The sequence below is a fragment of the Pelodiscus sinensis genome, chromosome 3, assembly GCF_049634645.1.
Source record: "Pelodiscus sinensis isolate JC-2024 chromosome 3, ASM4963464v1, whole genome shotgun sequence".
Classification (NCBI taxonomy): Eukaryota; Metazoa; Chordata; order Testudines; family Trionychidae; genus Pelodiscus; species Pelodiscus sinensis.
In genome coordinates, this window is record NC_134713.1 from 49,386,624 (window position 1) to 49,412,577 (window position 25,954).

The 25,954-nt window shown below is 44.6% G+C and overlaps 1 long non-coding RNA gene across 3 annotated transcripts in view; it reads left to right on the forward strand.

Moving 5' to 3' along the window:
* Positions 1 to 25,954, forward strand: part of LOC112546443 (uncharacterized) — an 89,390-nt gene that overhangs the window by 10,453 nt on the left and 52,983 nt on the right. The window contains exons 3-4 of one of the 3 annotated variants that reach the window (XR_012902267.1): positions 15 to 113; positions 11,953 to 12,464. This is a non-coding gene — a long non-coding RNA (uncharacterized LOC112546443). Of the gene's footprint in view, positions 1 to 14; positions 114 to 1,061; positions 1,190 to 11,952; positions 12,465 to 25,954 lie in introns of those variants that run through there. The other 2 variants (XR_003090142.2, XR_012902268.1) reach the window with 2 other exon arrangements.

Genomic DNA, 25,954 nt, shown 5'->3' on the forward strand with positions numbered 1-25,954 from the left:
CTTGGTTCCTTTAGATTCTGCTGCTAGAAGTGAAGGAGTGCTAATGGCCAGACTTGATGGGGAAATCTACACAGAGGACCTTGGAATCCCACAGATTCCCTAAGGCCTTTAAGGTAAGTATGTCTGGTGTGATTTTCATTGGGATAACCTTAATGCAGATTTACTCAGCTATTACTCGGCAATTATTTTAACTTTGATATTATGGTTTAATGCATACCTTTATTTGCTGATACATATAGCAGCACTGTGGATGCTCTCACACTGGATAATTTTGAATTTAGATCAGTTTTCAATATAGTTCACAAGTAAAGGCTCTTACAGGGAGGTGTTTCTTCCACACCGTTTGCAGCACAGCTAATGAGCTGCCAATTCTTTATTCATTCTGTGTCAGAAGCATAGTTGTTGAAGACATGTTCTACATAATTTAAAGGAGCTCTGCCTTGAAATAGTATGACAAATTGTTCCTGACTGAATATTCATCAAAATGTCTCTTTCCATATCTAGGCTACTCCCTGCTTCTTGATGTATTATTTTTTATTGTGTAAACAATATTTGAAAGCTGATTCTAGTTGATAAGTGGAAAAGGATTTTTATTGTATATGTATATACTTATTTTCGTTGCCTATATGCATAAATTTACATTTAAATATTAACTGATTTTATGACAGAACAATTAGATGATATTTCTGACAGGTACCTATTCCAGATAAAGTCAATTAGCAGCCTGTTTCATACCAAATTTTCTAAAACCCTTTCCTGCAAAATGTAAAGTCTCAAACACAAGTTATATCTTTCACCATACACAGGTCTCACTACCCTAAATAAGAAATTCAGGATTAAATTCTGGACTCTGTGCTTTACAAACCCACATGGTTTGTCTTTGATGCTGATTTTTACACTAATTATATCCCTAATACTCTTTGGTATGTATCCTAGAAAACAAACAAAGAAAAAGCAACTACTTATATTGCAAATGTATTATTGTCTACATGTTTCTTTTCCTCCTTCATACAAACTCCGTGAGCACATTGCTTTAGCTCCGATATTTGTCTTTCCTTTAGGCACATGAACTTTTAGGCCTCTCTGTTCAACCTAGGATTAGAACTGATGACACTATTGAACAACATTTCCAAATGGGATTAATGACTGTGAAGAAACCAAACTGAAGGCTTAAATTGCTATAGTAGGTTCATATTTTCTCAATCTTTGGTAACACATTTTTTAAAATAAAATGTTGGGTATAAAATAAATGCTACATCCACTGAGCTCTTTAGATTTTTGGAGATCTGGATGTAGCATGAATCTTACCTTTCTGAGAGCCTTGATTATGTTATATATGATCTAGTTTATTATTTTCTGACATTAACTTTTTATTTTAACTTTGTATTTAATATCATAATGTATACTATAAAGGAAACATATTTCAAAGGAGAAGTCATTTTCAAATGAAAATTCTAAATATGCCATTAAAAATATTGAAGTAGAAGAGCGTGACATTATCTAAATATTTTCTTTCTTTCTTTCATAATTTTAAAAATTGATACACTTCCAAAGGAAGCTTTGATTTGATGGGCAAACATTCCACTGGAAATTTTTTGATCATCTTTACTTACAGATTTCACTAGGAACTCTCTTTTCATACTTCTCTACTGTAGCTAGTCTGTCTCTCCCAGCATAAATAGTTCAAGTGTGAGCAGTGTGCTGCTTCATTGACAGTGTCCATTATGGATTGTGAAATAGTGCGGAACTAGGGCTGTCTGGCTTCTTCTGACCTTCTGAGGATTAGGAAGCCATAGCTGGCTCACCAACACACTCAGCACAGAGTAGCAGAGCCATTTGCATTCATTAATTTCTACATAACTTGAATAATCTCCTATGGCTTTTTCAGGATTGAAATTTGCATCCTCCTCTCATCTAATTTCAAATTTATGTGATATCAATTGGACTATTTTCTTGAAGATGTGTCTTTCAAACTTCTAAATAGAGAAGCATAGGTAAGTTAAAACAGTTCTGAGTCTTCTAGTAACTTGAAATAATAAATAGGCAAATAATTATTTATTGGAGGTAAATTATATGTGGGAAAATAATTATTTGAATTAAACATATGACTTTATAAGAGGATTGCACACATGATTGTTCTACAGGTTCATTGTATATATCAGGGACTCCCTCCTCCCTCATAAGCACATTGCGACCTCACTCCCCCCATTTCTTCTTTCCAGTTTTACAAATTTCTCCAGAAGCAACAAGTTTTGGCTCATTGACACTTAGCGCATTCCCTGAAATTCTGGAATTAATCAGATAGGGTGGTTCTCAAAATATACTGCCTTACAGAAGACAAGCACAATCAAGTTGAGCATAGGCTTTGCAAACTCAGACAATGATTTGGCAGCAGACAGGACAAATGTATTTGGCATTACAACAAATCTGCCAGTGAAGCTAAAATGAATTTACAATGTAAAATCATGCAAAGATTTAATTTGATTCCTGAGCAGTTGTTCAGATATGGATGGATAATGGTGCATTGGCAAGAGAGGAATCAAAGTGGCAATTTAACATACATTATCTAGCAGTGCCCTTCTGTTTAAAATGTTAGAAATGGTATATATTATTACAAGTTACTAGATGACTCAGAACTATTTTTGCAGCTATATTTTAGCTAAATACATTTATATATGAAGTATTTTATTAAATTCATTTCAATAGCTCTTGGCTGTCCAAGGAGTTTTATACCTAGAAGGTTGAAAAGCTAGGTATGTATGTCCTATTGCAAGTATGGGATGCATTCATATGAACATTCTATATATAAAACAATTGGGGAAAAAAGAAGAAATGCATGTAATCTGGAAATAATTTATTTCTCATCTAAAGAGGCTCTTTGACCTGTCTTCACATCTATGTACATTGACAAGGAATAGCTTTGTAGATGAATATGTAAATGAGCAGTACATGAAATTGTTAATAAAGTATTTTTGAGAATAAGCATTCAGTTTATTTTTTATTGCTTGTCTATATTTTACAGCATTATTAGATATCTTTTAATATAGCTGTCAAATATAGTTTCTCAAAGACCTTTTAAAGAAAGTTTGAGGCCAAGCTCATGATACACTAACTCATGTAGAGTGACAGTTTAAGCCCACATTCACAAGGTCCTTAGCTACCAATGTCTCTGTTTACATGCCTAAGTCCCAGTTTTAGGCTCCACTGCAATTCTACAAAATTCCTGCTGAATATTGTATATGCCTAAGGCCCTGTATGAGTACTGCTGCCTCACTCTAGGTATTGATTGGATGCCTATCTCCTGCCCAAGTCTCTGAGTGATTCACATATCACACAAGATAGGCATGGCCTGGCTATCTTTTGTGCAGAGTCTGAATTCATTAGGCATGCTCCAAGGCCAGACCCCTGAGCAAGCTCCATTCAAAAAATGGCCAGAGGAGAGGAGCTTGTGCCAGTGCCCACCTTATGAATTTTAGACCAACGACACCTGGGCTGTGGAAAACCTGGATTCAATTTATCCTTCTACTTGATCCAGACAAAAGATTCAAAGAGATGTTTCCCACCTCCTTGAAGACATGGTCTAACCACAGAGCTATGGGATATTTTAATGTGGGGACTCTCTGTACTGTGCAGCCTAAATAAATAGTGACCAGAAGAGGAGATATAGAAATTGGTCTTCCAACTTCCAGGTGGGTTCTATAAATGCCAGAGAACAGTGGCATTCTATCTCTCTGGCTCAAGATTAATCATTTGAAACTATTCCATTGTGTATAAATACTGAGAGAGTTATAACAAATGTCCTCCCCCATCCTCTGGCTTCTTGCAAAAATGGCATAGATGCTTAATGCCAAGAGAGGGTTTGAATCTGAGAATCCTATGCAGAGGGATGAGCCACACTGAAGCTTGGATTTAGGCACTGTGCTCCCCCTCATTTTGGTACTTCTCACTGGCTAGTTTAGTGGAGAAGACCCTTAGCAAGCTGTTGTTTGAGAATTCTTTTATAGAACACTCAACTTTCTCAAACCTCATAAAGAAAGCCAACATGCCAAAATTGTTGTGAATCATTGTGATTTTCGAGACATCTAAAATTAAGCATGGTAATGCTAAACATACATAAGTTTCTTTGTGAATTTGGTTCTGAGTATTTAAATGTTTACCTTCCTTCAAGTCATCATTAGCAGTTATAACAGCCAATTTCTATACTGGCTTGCGGTCCCCTTTAAAATAAATAAAATGATTGGCTTGAGGATATCCAGCATATAAATTCACAAAGCTATCTCTAGTACCTACCTTTTCAGTATCTGAAGAAGTGAGTTGTAGCTCATAAAAACTTGTGCTCTAATACCCTAATAAGTGTGTTAATCTTTCAAGTGCCACCAGATTCCTTCTTGTTTTTGCTGCAACAGACTAACATGGCTACCTCTCTGAAAACTACCTACAACCTTATTCATTAATCCAGTTAGACGTACTGGTGTTTACGTGGCTACGTCTACACTACAGGGTACGTCTACACTACAGCGCTAATTCGATCTAACTTAGTTCGAATTAGTTAATTCGAACTAAGCTAATTCGAACTAACGCATCTAGAACTAAAAACTAGTTTGAATTAGCATTTTGCTAATTCGAACTAGCATGTCCACATTAAGTGGACCCTGAACCGGGCTTAAGGATGGCCAGAAGCAGTGCCGGCAGGGCATCAGAGGAGGACTTAGCGCGTGGAGATGCTGTCTCAGGCTAGTCGAGGGCTGCGCTTAAAGGGTCCCGATCCCCCACCCCGGACAGACAGTTCTCAGGGGTGCCCTGCTTGCAAAGCAGTCCTGGCTTGGAGTGCCCGGAGTGCCCACACTGGGCACATCACAGCACTCAGCCATCAGACCGGCTGCACTTGCCGCAGGCTGCCATCTGGGGAGAGGGGCCAATTGGGGGGCTGCAGGAGAGCTTCCACCCCCAGAAGCCCGCAGAGCCAGCCCAGTCCTCCCCATCGGGGGCTCATACCCCATTCCTCCCTCACCTCCTTCCACTTACCCTTCCCTAACCCCTTTTCTTGATGTACAAAATAAAGGACAATTGTGTTCAAAAATGGAATCTGTCTTTATTGAACAAAACTGGGGGAGACTAGGAAAAGGAGATGGGAGAGGGGAAGAGAGAGGATGGGAGAGGGGAGGGCAACTACAATGATCAGTGGTTGGGAACAGGTCCCATATAAAGAGAGGCTAAAGAGACTGGGACTTTTCAGCTTAGAAAAGAGGAGACGGAGGGGGGACAGGATAGAGGTCTCTAAAAGCAGGAGTTGGGTGGAGAGGGTGCGTACAGAAAAGTTCTTCATTAGTTCCCATAAAGAAGGACTAAAGGACACCAAAGGAAAGGAATGGGTAGCAGGCTTCAAACTAGTAACAGAAAGTTGTTCTTCAGAAAGCAAAGAGTCAACCTGTGGAACTCCTTGCTGCAGGAGGCTGTGAAGGCTAGAACTAGAACAGAGTTCAAAGGGATGTGAGATCATGTGATGGAGGTTGGGTCCATGGAGTGCTATTAGCCAGGGGGTAGGAGTGGTGTCCCTGCCCAAGGTTTGTGGAAGGCTGGAGAGGGATGGCACGAGACAAATGGCTTGGTCACTGTCTTCGGTCCATCCCCTCCAGGGTCCCTAGGGTTGGCCGCTTTGGTCTGACCCAGGACGGCCATTGTAAGCTCAGGGCTCAGGGTCGGGGGTCTCAGTGGACCCCCTTGATTTTCATGCACACCTGCTCCTGGGTGGCCAGGCTGGCAGCTCTCCTGCCCTAGCCGGCCACTTTCCTTGCCTAGTGCGGAGATCGTGGACGAGGTCCACAATGTCCGCTCTAGACCAGGTGGGTGCCCGCCTATTGCGGTCAGAGACAAGCTCCCGGGAGCCGCCATCCTGGTCCCGGGAAGAGGGGGAGGGCTGGGGGGCATCGGGTGGCTGGCTCGAGCCGTGCCAGGTGCAGGATCTGCTGGCTGGGTGCTGGCAGGCTTGCACCTGGCACGGGCACCGTAGCCAGCCCGTGCCCCTTTAAGGGGTCTGGGGCCAGGAGGGGGGCAGACGAGTTTCCCTGGTGTTGGCCAGAGTGGCCACCAGGAAAACCTGGGGAGGGCTAGCCTCCCACTAGTTTGAATTAAGGGGCTACACACCCCTTACTTCCAACTAGCTAGTTCGAACTAGGCTTAATCCTCGTAAAATGAGGTTTTCCTAGTTCAAACTAAGCGCTCCGCTAGTTCGAATTAAGTTCGAACTAGCGGAGCGCTAGTGTAGCGCTGTCACATTACCGAAATGGAGGGAAGCAGCCAGATCGCTGCTGCACCCCTAGGTGGGTGTGTTGGCCCCAGAAATTGGTATGAAAGGGAGCCATGTGGGGTATTAAATGGGAGCTTGTTGTTTTCTGATCCTGTGTACACTGTTGATGTGAGTATATAATGTCTGTGTGTGTAGCTCTGTAATCTGTGTGGAAGCTGAATATTTCTCTGAATGTGGTTAAGCATTGCTATGGACAGGCTGAGTAGTGAAGCCCTGTGGAACAATGGCACTTGATGGCCCAAAGACACACCTAAAGCATGAGGGCGGACACCTAAGAGCGGCCAGCAGAGAGAGGCTGAGGACCAGGTGACCTGCTGCATGCCAGAAGAGACCAGGAAGGGGGTATAAAGAGGCCATGTGGTCGATGCCATTTTGTTCTCAGCTCAGCACTTCATCCCAGAGGCAGCACTGCAGGGATTGAAGAGCCCGGAAGACCTGTGAACCCATCCTGATCGTAGGATGTGCAATAAGAACTTTTAAACCAGCAGCTGCAACATCTCTGCTAGAGCCTGCATCGAGAACTGGGAGATTCGGTGCATGTAACGTACTGTACTTTAATAACCCTACTCTCAGGCTTTTCTTTCTTGTAATAATAAACCTTTAGATATAGATTCTAAAGGATTGGCCCTGCGTGATTTGTGGGCAAGGTCCAGAGGGTAAATTGACCAGGGATCTGTGGCTGGTTTCTTGGAACCGGACAGAACTTGTTCAGGATAGGTGGGATTGGATGCTAGGACCCCCCACCTGTGTATGAGGCCGAGGGCCATCTGGGGCACGGATATTGCTGGGATGTCGGAGGGGTTTTGCTCGGGAGGCTTCAGGCAGGTTGCTGAAGCGCTCTGTGGGACTGGTTTGTGGCCTGTGTGGAGAGGTCACCGGTCTGGGGCTGTAAGTAGCCCCGGATTCGAGCAGTTCGCCCTGAGCGGACGCCCTCAGCTGTGCCCAGACACGGCCCGGTCCGTCACAAGCGCCTATGAAAGTTAGTTCGAACTAACGTCTGTTAGTTCGAACTAACTCTGTAGTGTAGACATACCCTCAGTCTGTTTGGTTGAATCCTGATCACCATCAGGTCATTCTGAAACTATCTGCCCACAAAATCTCCTACTGCTGGTCAGTCTTCATTGTCAGAGTTCCATGAACTCTGTTCCACCACATGCACAATTTCTCCCACATTCACAAATACATAGCTATGTATCATTTAATATCATTTTGAAAAAAGAACTCAACGTAACACTACCAAAAACATGGTGCAAAGATCCACTAAGGCAAAATATATGTATATTTAATATGCAAGATCTATTCTTTTCTCCTAAAAGGAGAGGAAAGCCTTCTAGTTCCTATGCAGAGACACACACACTTTTTTTTATAGTAATAACAATCTGTTTAAGTTCTGTTTGTTTAAGTGAAGTTTATTACCTTAAAGAGTGTTTTATTTCAGGCAGGGCTTCAACTATTATTAGTAGGATTTTTTTTTCAGATTTATACCTGTGGTTTGATGTATATTTTTTTTTATTCTTTTTTGGTGAGGAAAGCAACTGTATTTCTTGATGTTGGAGAAAGGTTTTGTCTTAGTATTAAATACAGAAAAAAAATGAAACTTTCCTACTAAGAGCTGATGATCAATAGGTCTGATGTATTGTGCACCTGAGATTCATTATCTGGAAGACAGTATTTCTGAATTGAACTGGATACTTCAAGATAGGAAACTGTTCAGAATTTGTTTGTATTCCAGTTTATCCTTTGCTGTCCTTAAAAATATCATTATGTCATTATCAATTTGCTATTTAAAAAAAAGAAAAGAAAAAACCCTGAAGATATTTTACTATGCCAGATGGATAAATCTTTGCTTATGTACTTGTCATCTTGCAGCTGGACTATTGTAACTATTTCTTGGCTGGCCTTCCTAATTCATCTATTTCTCATTTATAGTTAATTTGGACTACATCAGCATTCTTGATATTTTGCACACCTCCCGATTCCTATAAAATCATAGACTCACAGGACTGGAAGGAACCTTGAGGGCTCATCAGATCCAGTCCCCTGCATGGTAGGACAAAGCTCCATGTAGACCATCCCTAACAATGATGGAGAGTCCACAACCTCCCTAAATAAATCCTCACTGAGGACTTATTCCAGTGATTAACCATCAAGAAAGTTAAGAAGTGTTTCCTAATGTCCTAAACCTCCCTTGTTACCCCAGCCATTGCAAAGAGATTTTGGGGCATTAAGAATCACACCTTTAGAGGCTTTTTTTTTTTTGCATAACTTGCATCTCGACCTTCTGCACAATACAGGCCATAGAACCTCATTCACCCATAGGCCTCTGGATGAGCTACTTAAAGTTTCATATAGCTATGTGGGTTACATTCCTGACATATTTTGGAGGAGGTGTAAAGTGAAAGCAGTTCATTATGATCATCAGAGATCTTGTTGCAGTCTACCTACCAAGATACATTAATGCTGGTGTCTTAACCATACTTTGAATGGAGATGGTGTGTCTAATAAACAATTGCTGTGTCCCCCTCCCCACCAATACAGGGTGAATATCACTTGAGGATGCAGTAATTCACAGGGTTATAGTCTGAATAAAATTTAAGACTTAAAAATATGTTGAAATCATTTGGCATGATAGGCACTAGTAGAGTGTGAAACTATCATTGTGTATAATGTACAAATTCAAACAAGAGAATTGTAAAATCCAGTATGTCCAATAAATGAGTTGTTTACATATTATCAAGTGTCCCCCATTCAGTAAATTGCCGAGTCTTGCACTGACCCTTGAATTATCCCTAGCTTTTTTTTTCTGATGTAACGTATTCAGAAATCTTGTAGCAAGCTGAAAAGTTACAGATGTCATTTGTAGGTGAACTGCTGGAAGCGGTTCTAAAGGGAATGAGACAGATGATAGATGATGAGTCCACAGAGGTTGTACTGGAGCTGTCCTTGTCATTGGAATCAATAGAATTTATATATTATGGTAGAAATACACAGTTATATAGAAGCAGTTTATAGATTTGCATATGTATAGATAAATATAATAGTGTTCACTTGTTATTGAATGTGACAGTGAAGGTTTATTTTAACATTTCCAAGATGTTTTTCACATGGCTATAAGTCTGAAAAAAATCTCCTTTTTATATAAATATTTGAAAGGTGAATATAAAATACTATGCTCTGTTTGAATTTTACATTAACTTTATGTAAAAAATATATCAACTAAGGAAACATTAGAATCAATGGCTAGGCATCTGTTGTGCTGAGATCACTGTCTATCACAATGGCTAATATAATCTCTTTCTTTCTTTATATTCTCCTATCAGCTTGTGTTCATTTATCTTGTCTTTTACACCAGATTTAGGTGCCTAAGGGTATGTCTACACAGCAAAGTTATTTCAAAATAACAGCTGTTATTATTTCAAAATAACTATCCTAACATCTACACAGCCATTCCGTTATTTTGAAATTAAATTGAAATAGCGGAGGTCTTATTTCAAAATTGGTAAACCTCATTCCACAAGGAATAACGCCAATTTCGAAATTGCTATTTCAAAATACGTGCTATGTAGACATTTATTTTGAAATAGGGGGCCTCCAGCCTTCCCAGGGTGCCCTGGTGGCCACTCTGGCCTCAACCAAGAATACTCTTCTCCCTCTCCCCATCCCTGGATCCCTTAAAGGGGTAGACACTGGCCACAGTGCCTGTGCCACCTCCAAGCCTGCAAGCCCAGAGCCAGTAGTCACTGCCCGTGACCGAGTGGCCCGAAAACATGAGCCAGCAAGCCACTGGCAGCCAGTCCTCCACCACTCCCCAGGAGCAGTCTGCCAACTCCCAGAAGCCTTCCAGGGCCCAGAGAAGGTAGGTGCCTTCCTGGTCCAGGATGGAAATCATGGACCTTATTCAGGTTTCGGGGTGTTGCCCCCACCGTCCGTGATCTCCGCACTGAATGGAGGAATGTGGACGTCTATGGCAGGATAGCTGCCAGCCTGCCCACTAAAGGCCACATGCGAACCTAGGAGCAGGTTCGCATGAAAATCAAGTTGGTCCGGTGACATCCCCAACCCTGAGCACTGAGCTTCCCCTCCCTCTTCTTCTGCTTGCTTCCCCCTTCCAGGACCCTCCTCCCAGGTTTCACCCTCCCCTCTCTCTTCCTCTCCCGCCTCCTTTCCCCAATCTCACCAGAGTTTCATCCCCCCCTGCAGTGTTGTTAAATACAGAGAGTTTGTGTTCATGAAAATACATGTATTTTATTTGACATCAGGAAGGGGGGCTAGGGAGGGATAAGTGGAAGGATGTGAGGGAGGAATGAGGCACAGATCTCCAGTGGGGCAGACCAGGGAGGCTCTTAGTGCTCCTCAGGGAGGAAGCTCTCCTGCAGGGCCTCCTGGATACTGACACCCCCCGATGGACCTCCCAGATGGTATCCTGCAGAAAGTGCAGCCAGGCTCGCAGCAACATGTCCAAGAGAAGCACCAGGGTGCCCAGGGGCAGCTCTGGCTCCATGTTGCAGAGTTCTGTGGTGTCCCAAGTGAGGGCAACCAGAACACACAGAGACAAAATGCTTTGCTGTCCCTCATTGAGGTAGGCAAGCAAGAAGGGAAACCTGAGAACTGGCTGTTCGGGGGTGTCTCTTTAAGACCAGGCCTCAGATAGCCTCAGGCAGCAGCCACACAAAGACACTCCTGACCTGATGCCCTGTTGGACCTGGTTCCAGCAAGCCTTAAATGTGATTCAGCATCCATTCAGTGTGGATGTGCTATTCTGAACTAGCAAAACGCTACTTTGAAATGCATTTTGTGTGTAGATGCATTATTTTGAAATAAGCTATCTTGAAATAACTATTTCAAAATTAGATATTTTGAAATAACACTGTAGTGTAGACATACCCTAACTCCCTATGGGTATGTCTACACTGCCACCCTAGTTCGAACTAGGATGGCTAATGTAGGCATTCAAACTTGCAAATGAAGCCCGGGATTTAAATATTTTTTAAAATGCCCATAGTGGGCGCCATTTTTAAATGCCCGTAGTTCGAACTACCTGCCCACGGCTACACGCGGCACAGACTAGGTAGTTCAAATTAAAGCTCCTAATTCGAACTACCGTTATTCCTCCTGCAAGGAATAAGGCTCATGACCTATAATATGTATCTTGATTAAGCAAAACACAGGAACAATACCATGTAGCTTATGTATGTTAATGTCAAGAATCAAAGCCCATACCCAAACAATATATCTGTGACATTAAAGGTGACACAGTAATAATTGTAAGTGGAGGTGCTGTTCTGGTTGGTTTATAAATCTGTATATTTGGGGGTTGGAGGGAAGACTACAAAACAAAACTAATCAGGGGGAAAGCCAGAGTTGTACTGTTTCACTAATCTATATGTTTTGTTAGTCCTTAAGGTACTACTCGACTATTTGTTGTTTTTTAAGTTTTTCCTGTTACAGACTAACTTGGCTACCCTTCTGAAGCCTTTGTTTCACTAATAATCACTCTACCAGCTAAATAAATGTTCATATAAGTTTAAGAAATTGAGTTAAGAGTTCAGGCTTTTTACAGGGTAAGAATTAAAGAAGAGCATCATTAGATTAAGAGATTAAATTTTAACCAAAGTCATTAGTCATCTTTTTATTTTCATTCTTAGCACCTACATATTGCTGCCTGAAGATACAGACTGAAAATGCAATATTGATGAAAGAAAAAATTAGTCCAATTTTATGATTAGCCACTTCCACTGTAATTTTGTATGGCTTCTGCTCACCGAGGTCTTTGAGAATTGGACCCCAGCTTTTCACAACAGATTTTAAAGACTTTTCATTTAGACTAGTGGTTTTCAACCTTTTTTTCATTCACAATTTTTGAAGGGAGGTGAAGACTATGTTGAGAATTTAACTTATGGTCTGCAGACCCTTTTCATACAAGTCTAAGCCTGAAAACTGACTGAAGAGAATTCAGCTATAAATGTTGCATGTGCTAAACTGTGGTCTTTTACGGTAACAAGAACACTTCCATTTGTTGTCTTGTAAAGGGTAGTCCCAAACTGGAATTCTTTTCTTGAATCTGAAACTTTAATGTTTTACTCAATTTTTACAGGTCTCTTAAACATAGTCTGTGGACCAGAGGTTGAAAAATGTTCATTTAGACAATTTAGCTAGTACAAATAAAATAAGATTCAAATATTACACTAAGTAAGAGTTCCCTGATCCTATATTACATGTTTACAAAAACCTTTTATAAACATTAAACTTGTGATGCTTTCTCTCATAACTTACTCTGTCCTCAGAAATTAAGTTTAGAGATTTGCTATCTGATTTCTAGCAATCTACAAATTTGATTCAACACAGCATTACTGAATCTTATCTAAACAATTCATCACCACCTTTAGGATCTAAAGAATTAGGCATAATAAGTTTTCCCTTCTGACTTTCAGTGCCTTACCAGTTCTCATCCAGTCAAAAATACAATGATATAAAAACATTCTCTTCGTGTTTTAGAATTTCTCTTTCCCTTCCTCATTGGAACCTAGAAATGCAAAGACAAAAGCGAATAATAATGGGACATGTTGACTAAATATTTATGACTCTGCCATAAAAGGAGTTGATATAGATCCAGATCAAATATCTCCAACAAAAATGACTCGTTCTCATGTCAGATGATTCATAAATCAAACATTAGATTTTTGCAGTACAAAAACTCAGACTTCGTGGGGAAAGCGGCTAAGAATCAATGAAATATTTCTGAAAGGGAAGAGTCAATTTTTCAGATTTTCTAAATTTTTGCTCTCCAGTGACAGCACATCCTCTCTGCTCTCTGCAGGGACATGGGGAGACATTAAAGAGAACCCTGACACCGTGATAACTGGCACATGCATATCTGCAGTAAATGTTGGGGTGCAGGGAGGGGTCAGGCAGGAGTAAACCTCAGGACTGGGGGTGGGAGATCTTCATGTATCTATGAAGCCCAGGTGGGGGTTATGGCAATTTAATTCCCCATATTGTCAGTGTTCAGACCTGTCAGTATGAATCCCCTAGCACAAGGAGAGGGCTTTCTGTACCCATTGCCCTTCTGGGAAGAAGGCACTGCCAATGCTGGAGGTGGGGATTTTCTCCCTCTGCTGCTGCCTGAATAGGCAGGTAAAGGGCTCAGGTAGGTAAAGAAATAACATGATAATGGGGCTGAGTTGCTGGCTCATGTGACCCAGCCTGCCTTAGAGGCCCTTCCATTGAAAAGCATTCACACAGACTCAGATAAGGTGGTCCTGGGTGCCCATTAGGAGGGCCATGATGGAGACTTTGTGACCTATTCCAGAATTTCTCAAACTGGTGTCTGGAGACATCTGGAAATCCTCAAGGGAAATCTGGGGAGGGGGTACAGATCAATTCCTCCCCTACTTGCCTCATTTCCTCTCCCTCAGAGTGCCACCTGGGGCTAACAGGTAAGTCAGGTTTCCTACATGCCCTGGTTCCTTGTGGCTTCTGAAAGCAACACCCAGGTCCCTGTGTCCCTAGTGCAGAGGTGGCCAGGTAGGCTCCATGCACTGCCCCACACAAGCGCCAGCTCCTCAGTTTCCACTAGCTGGGAACCACAATCAATGAAAGCTGAGGGTCAGTGCCTGTGGGTGTGAGGGCAGTGGAGCCACAGGAATCCAGCAGCCACTTCCAGGAGCTGCAGTAAACACCGCTGGAACCCAGCATCCCAAACTCCCTCCTGCAGCCAACCCTTTCCCCAGCCTATAGCCCTTCTCTGCATCTCTGCACCTCAAGTCTCTCATCCCTGGCCCCAGCCCAGAATGCACATCACCAGCTGAAGACTCATTTCCCCTCAGGCAACCCAAATCCCTGTCCCAGCCTGGTGAGAGAAAGAGAGAATGTCACTAGGGACCTCTCCTCACTGACAGCTGGTCATCCATTTCCAACAAGTGTGAAAGCTTTTATTTTGACTGGCTTATTTATGCAAATAGATGCAGAGATAATGAAAACACTATGCACCATGTTTGAATGATGAGATAATAAAATCTTGCACAACAAGATGAAAGCTATTTTTCTCATGAGGAACTGATGAATTACCGCAAATTGGAATTTGAAAGAAATCCAGGGGACACTGATGATGAGTTAAACGTTTATGTTGTGATAAGTCATGACTCCACTGGGGCCCCATTGTGCTAGTGACTGTACAACATATAATAAATGAAAGTCCTTGCTAAAAGATTTCAAAACCTCAGAAACAAGATGGAGTAGATGAATAAATACATAAGTAGCCCAGGGTTGGTTTGAATCAATGTGGTAACTAATACATATTGCAGGATCCATATCATTTTGGCTAGGATTAACAAACCCTTATGCTTCCCCAGCATAGATTCACAGAGGCACACAATTAGAAGGGAGCAAGGATTATCTAGTTTAAGCTCTATGAAGATGCAGTATTTGTTGTGTCTAACCATCCAAGATAGAATCATAGAAAAAGTTACCCCATTCATCTCAGATCCCCCTTCTCCCAGTCCCTCATTTAGGAAGCTAATACTTTACCCATGTGTTGGGCACATGTGTTGGGTAATACTCATAGGGTATGTCTACATTACAAAGTTAATTCGAACTAACAGCCATTAGTTCGAATTAACTGTGATAAGCGCTACACTAGTGATCTGCTAGTTGGAACTTAATTCGAACTAGCGGAGCGCTTAATTCAAACTAGGTAAACCTCATTCTACGAGGACTAATGCCTAGTTCGAATTAACTAGTTCGAATTAAGGGCTGTATAGCCACATAATTCGAACTAGTGGGAGGCTAGCCCTTCCCAGCTTGCCCTGGTGGCCACTCTGGCCAACACCAGGGAAACTCTTCTGCCCCCCTTCCGGCCCCAGAGCTCTTAAAGGGCCACGGGCTGTCTACACAGTTTGTGCCAGTTGCAAGCCTGCCAGCACCCAGACAGCAGACCCTGCACCTGGCACAACATGAGCCAGCCACCCGATGCCACCCAGCCCTCCGCCTCTTCCCGGGACCAGGCTGGCGGCTCCCAGGAGCCTGCCTGAGGCTGCAAGAGACGGACGCCCACTTGGTCAGGTGCGGAGATCATGGACCTCATCGAGGTTTGGGGGGAAGCCTCCAATATCCATGATCTCTGCACTAGCCACAGGAACGCGGCCGTGTACAGCCTCATGGCTGCCAGCCTGGCCGCCAGAGGCCACCAGCGGAGCCGGGAGTACGTCCGCTGTAAAATCAAGGACCTGTGGCACTCCTACTCCCGGGCCTGCCAGCTAGGGGCCAACCTGGAGGCCTGCCCCCACTTTCAGGCCCTGGACTGCATCCTGGGGGCTCACGCCGTCCATGCCCCCCGGGTGGTCATCGACCCCGGGGCAGAGGGATCCATCCCTGACACTGAGGAGGAGGAGCCGGAGTACGCCGAGAGCCAGGAGCCTGCCTAGGACCCAGGACCCCCGAGGAACCCCACAGACCACATCACCTGTGTCGTCCGAGGCCGGGGAGGGCTCCACATGTGAGTACCATCATGCTCCCCTTAGGTGTACGGGGGGGTGGGAGCAGAGGGAGCCCAGGGACCATGCGCCTGGGCCTTTCCCACCATGGAGCAGCAGCTGGGTGACATGCAGGGGCCTTGGCCTTGCAGAGGGGGGCTGGGTTTCACCCACCTTGTCCCCAGGGAGAACTGACCGCTGCTCTTGTTTCACCACAGCCGCAGCACCTGGGACTGCAGGGCGCACCACCCCGCCTGCAACAGCCACCCACACCCGGGCCAGCAGGCGTGCCAGGAACCAGGAGGACTACCAGCGGCGGCACCTCAGGTTCATGGAGCAGCTGCTCCACAACCAGGAGCAATGGGTCCGGGAGGACCTTCGGCTGCACCAGCGGAGCTTGGAGGCGCTGGAGGAGCAGGGCTGTGCCCTCAGAGGCCACCTCCAGATCCTGGTCGACCGGTTCCTGCCTCCTCCTGCTCCAGCTCCTGCAGCTGCCCCAGCTCTCGCTCCTCCTCCCACCTCTGCTGCCCCTGCTCCCCCTGCTGCTGCTCCCCTGCCTCTGCTCCCCCTGCTCCTGCTCCCCCTGCTGCCCCTGCTCCCTCTCCCGCTTCCTCCACACTCCCAGTCCCTCCTGCCCCACCCTCCACACTCATTCCCCCCTGACGCCCCCGAACGTGCAGAGCTGCGAGACGGGATAGCCAGCCCGACCCCCAAGCCTGAGCTTTCCCTTCCCTTCTTCCCCTTCCACCCCCTTCCAGTTCTCTCCTCCCAGGTTTCCCCCTCCCCTCACTGCTCTCTCTCCCCACCCCAGTTATGTAAAATAAACAGAGATTTTTGTTTGCAAAACAGGTGTCTTTATTTGACATTAGGAAGGGGTGTTAGGGAGGGGAAGGGGGGAGGGTGGAAGAATGCCCCAGTGGGGCATGCAGGGAGAGTTCAGTCCTCCTCCTCCACATGGAATCTCTACCGCAGGTCTTCCCGGATCCAGACAGCCCCCCGCTGGGCTTCCCAGACAACGGCAGTGTGGGGCTGAGCGTAGTGGCCAGCCATGCGGTCAGCCTCAGCCATTCAGGCTGGCAGGAAAGCCTCCCCCTTTCGCTCACACAAATTGTGCATCACACAACATGCTGCCACCATGGGAGGGATGTTGTGCTCTGCGAGGTCGAGGCGGGTGAGGAGGCATCTAAATCGGGCTTTCAGTCGCCCGAAGGCCTCCTCAATGATTATGCGGGCCCTGGTCTGCCTCGCATTGAAGACCTGGCAGGAAGGGTTGAGGTGCCCCATGTAGGGCTTCATGAGCCAGGGCTGTAGGAGGTAGGCCGCATCCCCCACCAGGCACACGGGCATGTCCACGTCCCCGACCCTGATGTGGCGGTTGGGGAAGGAGGTGCCGGCCTGCAGCCTCTGGCACATGAAGGACTTCCGGTACACCCGTGCGTTGTGTGCCTTGCCGGACCAGCCCACGTTAATGTCCGTGAACTGTCCCTGGTGGTCACACACGGCCTGCAGGAGGACGGAGAAGTACCCCTTGCGGTTGAAGTACTGGGAGGCGTGGTGTTCCAGGGCATGGAAGGGGATGTGCGTCCCGTTGATGGCCCCCCCGTAATTGGGGAAGCCAAGGGCACCAAACCCCTGGATGACGGTGTCCAGGTCGGCGAGGCAGACCACCCTGCGGAGCAGCACCCGGTTGATTACCTTGACCACCTGCGGAGAGACACAGCAAAGCGCGAATCAGTGGGGCGCCCGGGTGGCTGGGAGTGCTCGTGCCCTGGCAGTGCCCCACGCCCCACTCCCGGAAGCAACCCCCCCAGGTGGCGTGTAGTACGGCTGGGAGAGACCAGCCCCTCCAGTGCGGGGCACTTTTGCCTCCTTCTCCCCATCCCCCCATTTTCCCTGGGGCGGCCCATCCCCTCCTTGCAGCCCCCCTCGCCCCCGGCCCAGTGGCCGGTGAGTGCTGTACCTGCATGAGCACTGCTCCGATGGTGGATCTCCCCACGCTGAACTGGTTCCCGATGGATCAGTAGCTGTCTGGCGTGGAGAGCTTCCAGAAGGCGATGGCCACACGCTTCTGGAAGGGGATGGCAGGCCTCATGCGAGTGTCCCTTCTGTGCAGAGCAGGGACGAGCCACTCACAGAGCTCCAGGAAAGTGTCCCTCTTCATCCTGAAGTTCTGGGTCCACTGTTGGTCTCGCCAGCGCTCCAGGACAATGAGGTCCCACCAGTCGCTGCTGGTGTCCAGACGCCAGATGCGGCGGGGCAGCACCCGGGTGCCGCCGCAGCTGCTCCATGGCCCCTAGGGTGGCCAGGCAGAGAGGCAGGGGGCTGACGTGCACCAGGTGGTGCCAGGCAGCCTCCAGCCATTGCTGGCAGGCTTGCAGCAGCAAGTCCAGAAACTGCACCAGAAAGTGCAGGGCGAGCTCTGGCTCCATGTTACCTCCTGCGGCGACGTCCCTGAAAGGAAGCACCCACACAGACGGGCGCAGAGAAAAACACTTTGCTGTCCCTCGGCGAGGTAGGCAAGCAAGCGGAAAAGCTGAGAACTGGCTGTCCAGGGGGGTCCCTTTAAGCACGAGCCTCAGATAGCCTCAGACAGCAGCCACACAAAGCAACTACTGACCTGATGCCCTACCAGAACCAGTTTCAGTCACCCTTAAGTGCTCGCCAGCATCCAATCACTGTGTACGCGCTAGTTCGAATTAGCAAAATGCTAATTCGAACTAGTTTTTAAGTCGAGATGCGCTAATTCAAATTAGCTTAGTTCGAATTAACTAATTCGAACTAACTTAGTTCGAATTAGCGCTGTAGTGTAGACATACCCATGGTAGTTTAAGAGTACAGGAGGTTTTCCTAAGTAGATGTCATGAAACAGAATGTATAGGTAGAACCTCCCTTAATCAGGACTCCCGAGTCCAGCAACATTCTTGTTCTGGCATAGACCGTGCATGTTCCTGGACCACAGAGCCCAGGAACAGGGAAGTCTGGCAGTGAGGCAGGAGTGCATTTGGGGGCTCTGGCAACCCAGGATGTGGGGGGAATGAGTGGCACAGCAGGTTGTTCTGGCCTCAGCGGTGTCTATGGAGATCCAGCCCCAGTAGCAGCCAGGGAGCTCTGTTCCTAGGCTCAGAGCTCCAGCCCCAGCCCTGGCCACAGAGCCAGGCAGCTGTGCAGCTCTGCCCCGGTTGCAGAGCTCTGGCCCCAGCCATGGAATCAGGTGGCTTTGGAGCTCAGGAAGTGGCGCTTTGCCCTGGCAGCTGCGATGCTGGTGACATTTTGGGCAGCAATGGGGGCAGGCCGGAGCCCTAGCCCAGTGGCAGCCCAGGCCAGGAGGGAAGGGACCTTCCCTGGTCTGGAAAAACTCCTTCATTAGGGACCAGTCAGGTCCTGAGGGTGCCGGATCAGAGAGGTCCGACCTATAGTAGTTTTGCACAGTTTTAATCAATGTCAAAATTAAAGTTCCAGATTTTCATATGTGCTTTTCCACCCATAATCTAGGACAGGTTTTCAAGGGAGTTTAGCTCCAGTGCTAGCACTAAGTTAAAGGGCCAGATTACCTCAAGAGGTCAACATCTGAAAATCTGGCTTTATGTGTCACAATTGGTGCTTCTGGATCTGTGGACTGTTTTGAAAATTATTTCCTTATATTGTTGGCTATGCTGGAGCCAAGCTTTTCTGACATTTTGATCCCAGTTGTGGGAAGTATGCATTCAGAAATCTGACTTTGAACTGTTTTGAAAATCTCAGTTGAAACAAAACCTCAGAATGCAAACAACTCATGTCGTGGGGAATCTTGAATCTGACTTAGATCAGAACTTTATGGATCAAAACTGTCTCTAAGTAAAATGTCTCAGTGATGCATCATGTCTCCCTATTGCTAGTAATGCTGCTTTGTTTGACATATCTCTGATAAAAGCTTTTCTCTCCTCCTATGACCTGTGGATGTTTAATGAACTTAACTTTAAATAAATATGAGAGACACTAAATGATAAACCACAGAGTGTATTGGGACATTCATGCATTTAACATCTTCCAACTGTAGTAATTCCACCAGCAGGATCTATACAAAGTTCAGCTGGGCCTGCTGACAGAGGAGGTAATATGCTATTTTCAAACAAGGAGGATATTTTCTACACTCCTAATGAGACTAGTTGAACCCATCCTTGACTCCATAGCAATTATGTTGACAAGGGATGAAATTAAGAGTGGTAAAAATGGCCTATATTTTAAACAAACAACTGGCAATGTATTGCCCACTATTTTAAATTATCTTTTCAAGATTTACAAAATTTCATTTAACATTTTTGAAGCTGTTTTCCAACTTATGGTTGTGTCTGGGACTGGACTCAGAAAATTGCTTATAGACTATTTAACTTTGATGTCTCAATACTATTCATGGGAGAGGAGAGAAAAAAAGAAGGGAGAGGGAAGAGAGATGTAAAGGGAAGAGTGAGACAACAATGGAAACTCCACCTTCAGCAACCTATGAATTTTTCATTAATACTGTACAAAGTTCTTTATACTTCCAAGAGGTACATTCATAGATAGAGGTGGTAAGCAGATTTAGAGAAAGCAAAATCCAACCAGCAAGGGTAGGAGAGAGAGACAAAGAATTTCTATGTGAAGGAAGAAAGCGGGGATATTTAAAATTTGTCTAAGGTGACTAGTCTACGGAGCACGTACAAGTAGTTCCACTGCTACCTCTCCCTGGAAGGTTGGCTCTCTCTGGCTGACATAACTAGCTCCTGGCTGATGGCTGCCAGAAGAGCTATTAAGTTCTGAGTGCAGCCTCCTCAGTGGGGCTGTGATTTTAAAGTTACTGTGTAATGGAGTGTATTACCATTTACCATATGATGAGATGGCCTTGTCTGTCAGCCAGGGAATCATTTGATATTATATATGGTTCAAATGAGCCAAAGAGAGAGAGGGAAAGAAGATTCAAGATCCTTGAGCCCTCTAGCAAAAGGAGATGGTTTCCCTATGGCAAACGGCCAGGTCATTTTTAAAAAGACCTATTTGGTTCTGAAAATTGATTGAGCCATGTTAAAGAACTTAAGGAAAAGGAATTCCAAGGGCATGGTGATTTTCTGCTGAATCAGCCATAGAAGAGCTGAGCCAATTTCCAGGAGCTATTCTTATTTTTTTATTTATTTATCACTTTACTAATGAAGATACCCCATGCTTGTAATATCTTGGATTTAAATATTTTTCTGCACTGAATAGATACTGCAATTGTTACAGCCTGTTCCCAATCCCAAAACACATTTTTTTTGCTATTTAATTTATCAACTTTTAAAATAAATCATATATTTAAAATGAGCAACCTTAAAGAAAAAGCTATGCAAGATCAACTTCATTAAAAGTACATCTAGCAGACTAAATTCAAGTCTTCATCCTCAGACTTTCTGGGACCAAATTCTGCTATCATGCTTTCCATGGAAACTCTATGGGGTGTAACTCATAGTAGAATGTGCCCCTGACCCCCTTACACTCACTTTAATGGCATGTGAAACATTTTAAGTTGGAAAAACTTTAAAATATTGCAACCTCTCAAAGTAGTAGTAGCAGTAATAATAATAATAATAATTAATAATAATAACATATGTTGGTTAATAAACAAACTGGGGAGTTGGAAAATGTATATCCACTTCTCATTTGTAGGCTTGTAAGTTACCGGAAGCCCAAAATCCATAGATACCAGTCATCATTATATTATAAGGATGTGAGCAGCTTTAAATAGGTAAACGTGTCTAATGTAAATGTAAAGAAGATCAAATGTAAGACATCTGACTTCAATGGAATATCTGTATAAATAAACACTGGAGACCTTGCTGAGACTGAAATACCTAGCCAACTAGGAGTGCACTATAGAATTTAATACAGTTAAAATTGGAAGAATTTCCTAGAAATTCAAAATAACACATGACTTATTCCAACTTCTGTAAACCTCATTACACAAGGAATAACGCCCTGTGGATTATTTCAGAATAGCAGTAGTGTGGATTATTCCAGAATACCTATTTCAAAATAGCTCCTCCGCAGAACCATTTCAAACGAATTATTCTCCAGTGCATGCTGGGGTTCTAAATCCAGGTAGGACATCCATATTAGGGAAGCCTGCCTCGGACTAATTTTGAGGCTTTCCTATAGTGTAGATGTGCTATTTCAAAATAAGCTATTTTGGAGAATTTCTTCCAGATTAGCTTATTTCAAAATAAGTGTGCAGTGTAGACATACCACAAGCTACAAGGGTATGTCTACACTACAAAGTTAATTCGAACTAATGGACGTTAGTTCGAATTAACTTTGATAGGCGCTACACTAGCGCTCCGCTAGTTTGAACTTAATTCGAACTAGCGGAGCGCTTAGTTCGAACTAGGTAAACCTCATTGTACGAGGACTAAGCCTAGTCCGAACTTACTAGTTCGAATTAAGGGGTGTGTAGCCCCTTAATTCGAACTAGTGGGAGGCTAGCCCTCCCCAGCTTTCCCTGGTGGTCACTCTGGCCAACATCAGGGAAACTCTACTGGCCCCCTCCCGACCCCGGAGCCCTTAAAGGGGCACGGGCTAGCTACAGTACCAGTGCCAGGTGCAAGCCTGTCAGCACCCAGCTAGCAGACCCTGAACCTGGCACGGCTCGAGCCAGCCACCCGATGCGCCCCAGCCCTCCCCCTCTTCCCGGGACCAGGCTGGCAGCTCCCGGGAGCTTGCCCAGGACCGCAAGAGGCGGGCACCGGCCTGGTCTAGTGCGGACATCGTGGACCTCGTCCACAACCTCCGCACTAGGAACAGGAAAGTGGCCATCTAGGGCAGGAGAGCTGCCAGCCTGGCCACCCAGGGGCAGGTGTGCATGAAAATCAAGGTGGTCCACTGAGACCCCCGACCCTGAGCCCTGAGCTTTTAATGGCCATACTGGGTCAGACCAAAGGTCCATCTAGCCCAGTACCCTGTCTGCCGACAGAGGCCAACCCTAGGTACCCTGGAGGGGATGGACCGAAGACAGTGACCAAGCCACTTGTCTCGTGCCATCCCTCTCCAGCCTTCCACATACTTTGGGCAGGGACACCACTCCTACCACCTGGCTAATACCACTCCATGGACCCAACCTCCATCACTTTATCTCACTTCTCTTTAAACTCTGTTCTAGTTCTAGCCTTCACAGACTCCTGCAGCAAGGAGTTCCACAGGTTGACTCTTTGCTTTCTGAAGAACAACTTTCTGTTACTAGTTTGAAGCCTGCTACCCATTCCTTTCCTTTGGTGTCCTCTAGTCCTTCTATTATGGGAACTAATGAAGAACTTTTCTTTATGCACCCTCTCCACCCCACTCATGCTTTTATAGACCTCTATCATATCCCCCCTCAGTCTCCTCTTTTCTAAGCTGAGAAGTCCCAGTCTCTTTAGCCTCTCTTCATATGGGACCTGTTCCAAACCTCTGATCATTTTAGTTGCCCTCCCCTCTCCCAGCCTCTCTCTTCCCCTCTCCCACCTCCTTTTCCCAGTCTCCCCGAGTTTTGTTCAATAAAGAGAGATACTATTTTTGAACACAATTGTCCATTATTTTGTACATCAGGAAGGGGGGCTTGGGAGGGGTAAGTGGAAGGAGGTGAGGGAGGAATGGGGCACGAGCCCCCGATGGGGAGGATTGGGTTGGATCTGCAGGCTTCTGGGGGTGGAAGCTCTCCTGCAGCCCCCCAATTGCCCCTTCTCCCCAGATGGCAGCCTGCGGCAAGTGTAGCCAGTCTGATGGCCAAGTGGTGTGATGTGCCCAGTGTGAGCACTCAGGGCACTCCAAGACAGGACTGCTTTGCAAGTGGGGCACCCCTGAGAACTGTCTGTCTGGGGTGGGGGTCAAGTCCCTTTAAGCACAGCCCTTGGCTAGCCTGAGGCAGCAGCTCCACGCTCCAAGTCCTCATCTGATGCCCTGCCGGCACTGCTTCCGGCCATCCTTAACCCCGGTTCAGGGTCCACTTAATGTGGACATGCTAGTTCAAATTAGCAAAATGCTAATTCAAACTAGTTTTTTAGTCTGGATGCGTTAGTTCGAATTAGCTTAGTTCTAAGTTAGTTCGAATTAGCGCTCTAGTGTAGACATACCCCCGACCCCTACCTTGTTCAAAGAAGGAGCTCAAAGAGAGTGGAGCACATGAACTGAAACAAAAGTTTTAATGGGAAATGGTCTATTTTAATCAAATCTTTGACACATTTTGCTTTTCTGTATGTTAAATTTAAATTTGAACTCATTATGGTAAAACAATTAAAATGGTCAAAACTGAAACAAAATATCTTGATGGTAGACGAAACAGTTTCTATTGACTCAAACATAACTTTCTTTAGATTTTCAGTTTACAAAAATTTTAGAGGTTTCAATTTTTTGTCCTCATTTGAGATGGGAAAATTTAACAATAACTTGAAAATGTCTATGGGATGGGAAAAACAATTTTTCAGACAGCTCTAGGTAAAACAATTATTGGTTTTTTTTTTCTCTTTAAACAAAATTTATGGAATGCTGGACTGGCTCACCAAGAAAGTCTGTGTAACTGTGCAAAAAACACAATAATTGGAATGGCTATTATGTTGACAGCCCATATTAATGGAGGGAATGAGAGAGTAAATAAATCTATCCATATACTATAAAATACAATGTATACACTCTGTCAATTTAATTACTGGTTTTATTATTCTGAATTTAAGAAATGATGGCAAATTAAAAAAGTTGTTTGATGTGATAAAATACTAGTTTTGCATGTGTTATCATACACCTGAGATACACTGTTCCTGTTTAATATTTTGCAAGCCAGCTTTATTATCCTCTCACATAACACTAGAGCAAATCTGCATCTGTTAAGGTGAATTTTATTTGTCATTCTTGGGTTTAACTGTTCCCTTGTTCTGTTCTTGTATTGAAAAATGATCCATTGGCCAACACATGGCAAATACTTATTAAGATTTATTTTATTTTTATTGCCTTTGCAACATTTGCTTTTTAGCTCCCGTTATAAAATCTCAAATCTTCTTCAGTTGGTTACTTGACATCTTCCAATAAAAGGGTGAAATGAAATACAAGCAAGTAGAGAATAAGGTTTTATGGAAGGCATATGTTTTATGAAAAAAGGAACAAAATAAGCTATCCTATTGGCTTTAGAATTTCTAAATGTGGCCATCCAATTACAATTATTCTCATCTAATATACACCTACCTGAACTGGCATTCATGCTAAAATTCGACACTCTCCGTGGAGGCCAGAATAAAGACTCCAGCTATCTTACCCATTACAAAGATAGCTTCCCTAATTATCACCTCTAACACTATTAACTCACAGACGTCTACCCTTCCCCACCTCTAATATCATTAACTCACAGGCATTCACCTTCCTTCCTGCCCTCCCCCCCCCATCCCCCTTCTGTTCTGAAATGTGATTTGTCCTTTTCATATGTGTTCACTTTTTTTTAATTGTATCCTTTGGTATATATGGCTGTGACTATTTTCTTCCACTATTTGATCTGAGGAAGTGGGTCTGGCCCACGAAAGATCATCATCTAATAAACCATCTTGTTAGTCTTTAAAGTGCTACATAGTCCTGTATTTTATCTTTGAGAGCAATTTCTTGTCATGTAATCCTTTTACTATCTTGTTGGTGCTGCAATCAACAAGTTAGGTCATGCCTTCCCTTGCCGCCTGGAGTTTGATCATCTGGCATTTGATTTAGCAGGTTAAGACATAGTAAATTAAATGCTGAGGGTAGTTTTGGTTGGCAGCATTACTCCTTGCAGTCATGAAGAGTAAGGGAAGCCAATGGAAACATTTGATCCCATCGGCCTCCCTCTGTGAAGACGGCGCCAAACATGGCTTAAGGTAAGTTGTGTACCTTAACTTCACCTTCCAGGTCTAGTGGAGACCTGGTCTTATATATTAAACTGTCATTAATTATTCTGGAAAATAATGATGAGCACAACAGTTTGATTGCTCCTCAAAATCAGGTCCTTAATGTTTTGTGTGTTTTGGGAACCAATACGATGTGCACAATTTTTACTATGGCTTTTCAATATTCTGGGATTTAGTTGATCAACTAATCACTAGAGTCCTAGCAAACTAGCTCAAAGAAATAATGCAACTATTCAAAATTCAGAACACTGAAAGATGCAATAGTATTTCACCAGAAACTACAGAATATATTAAGCACT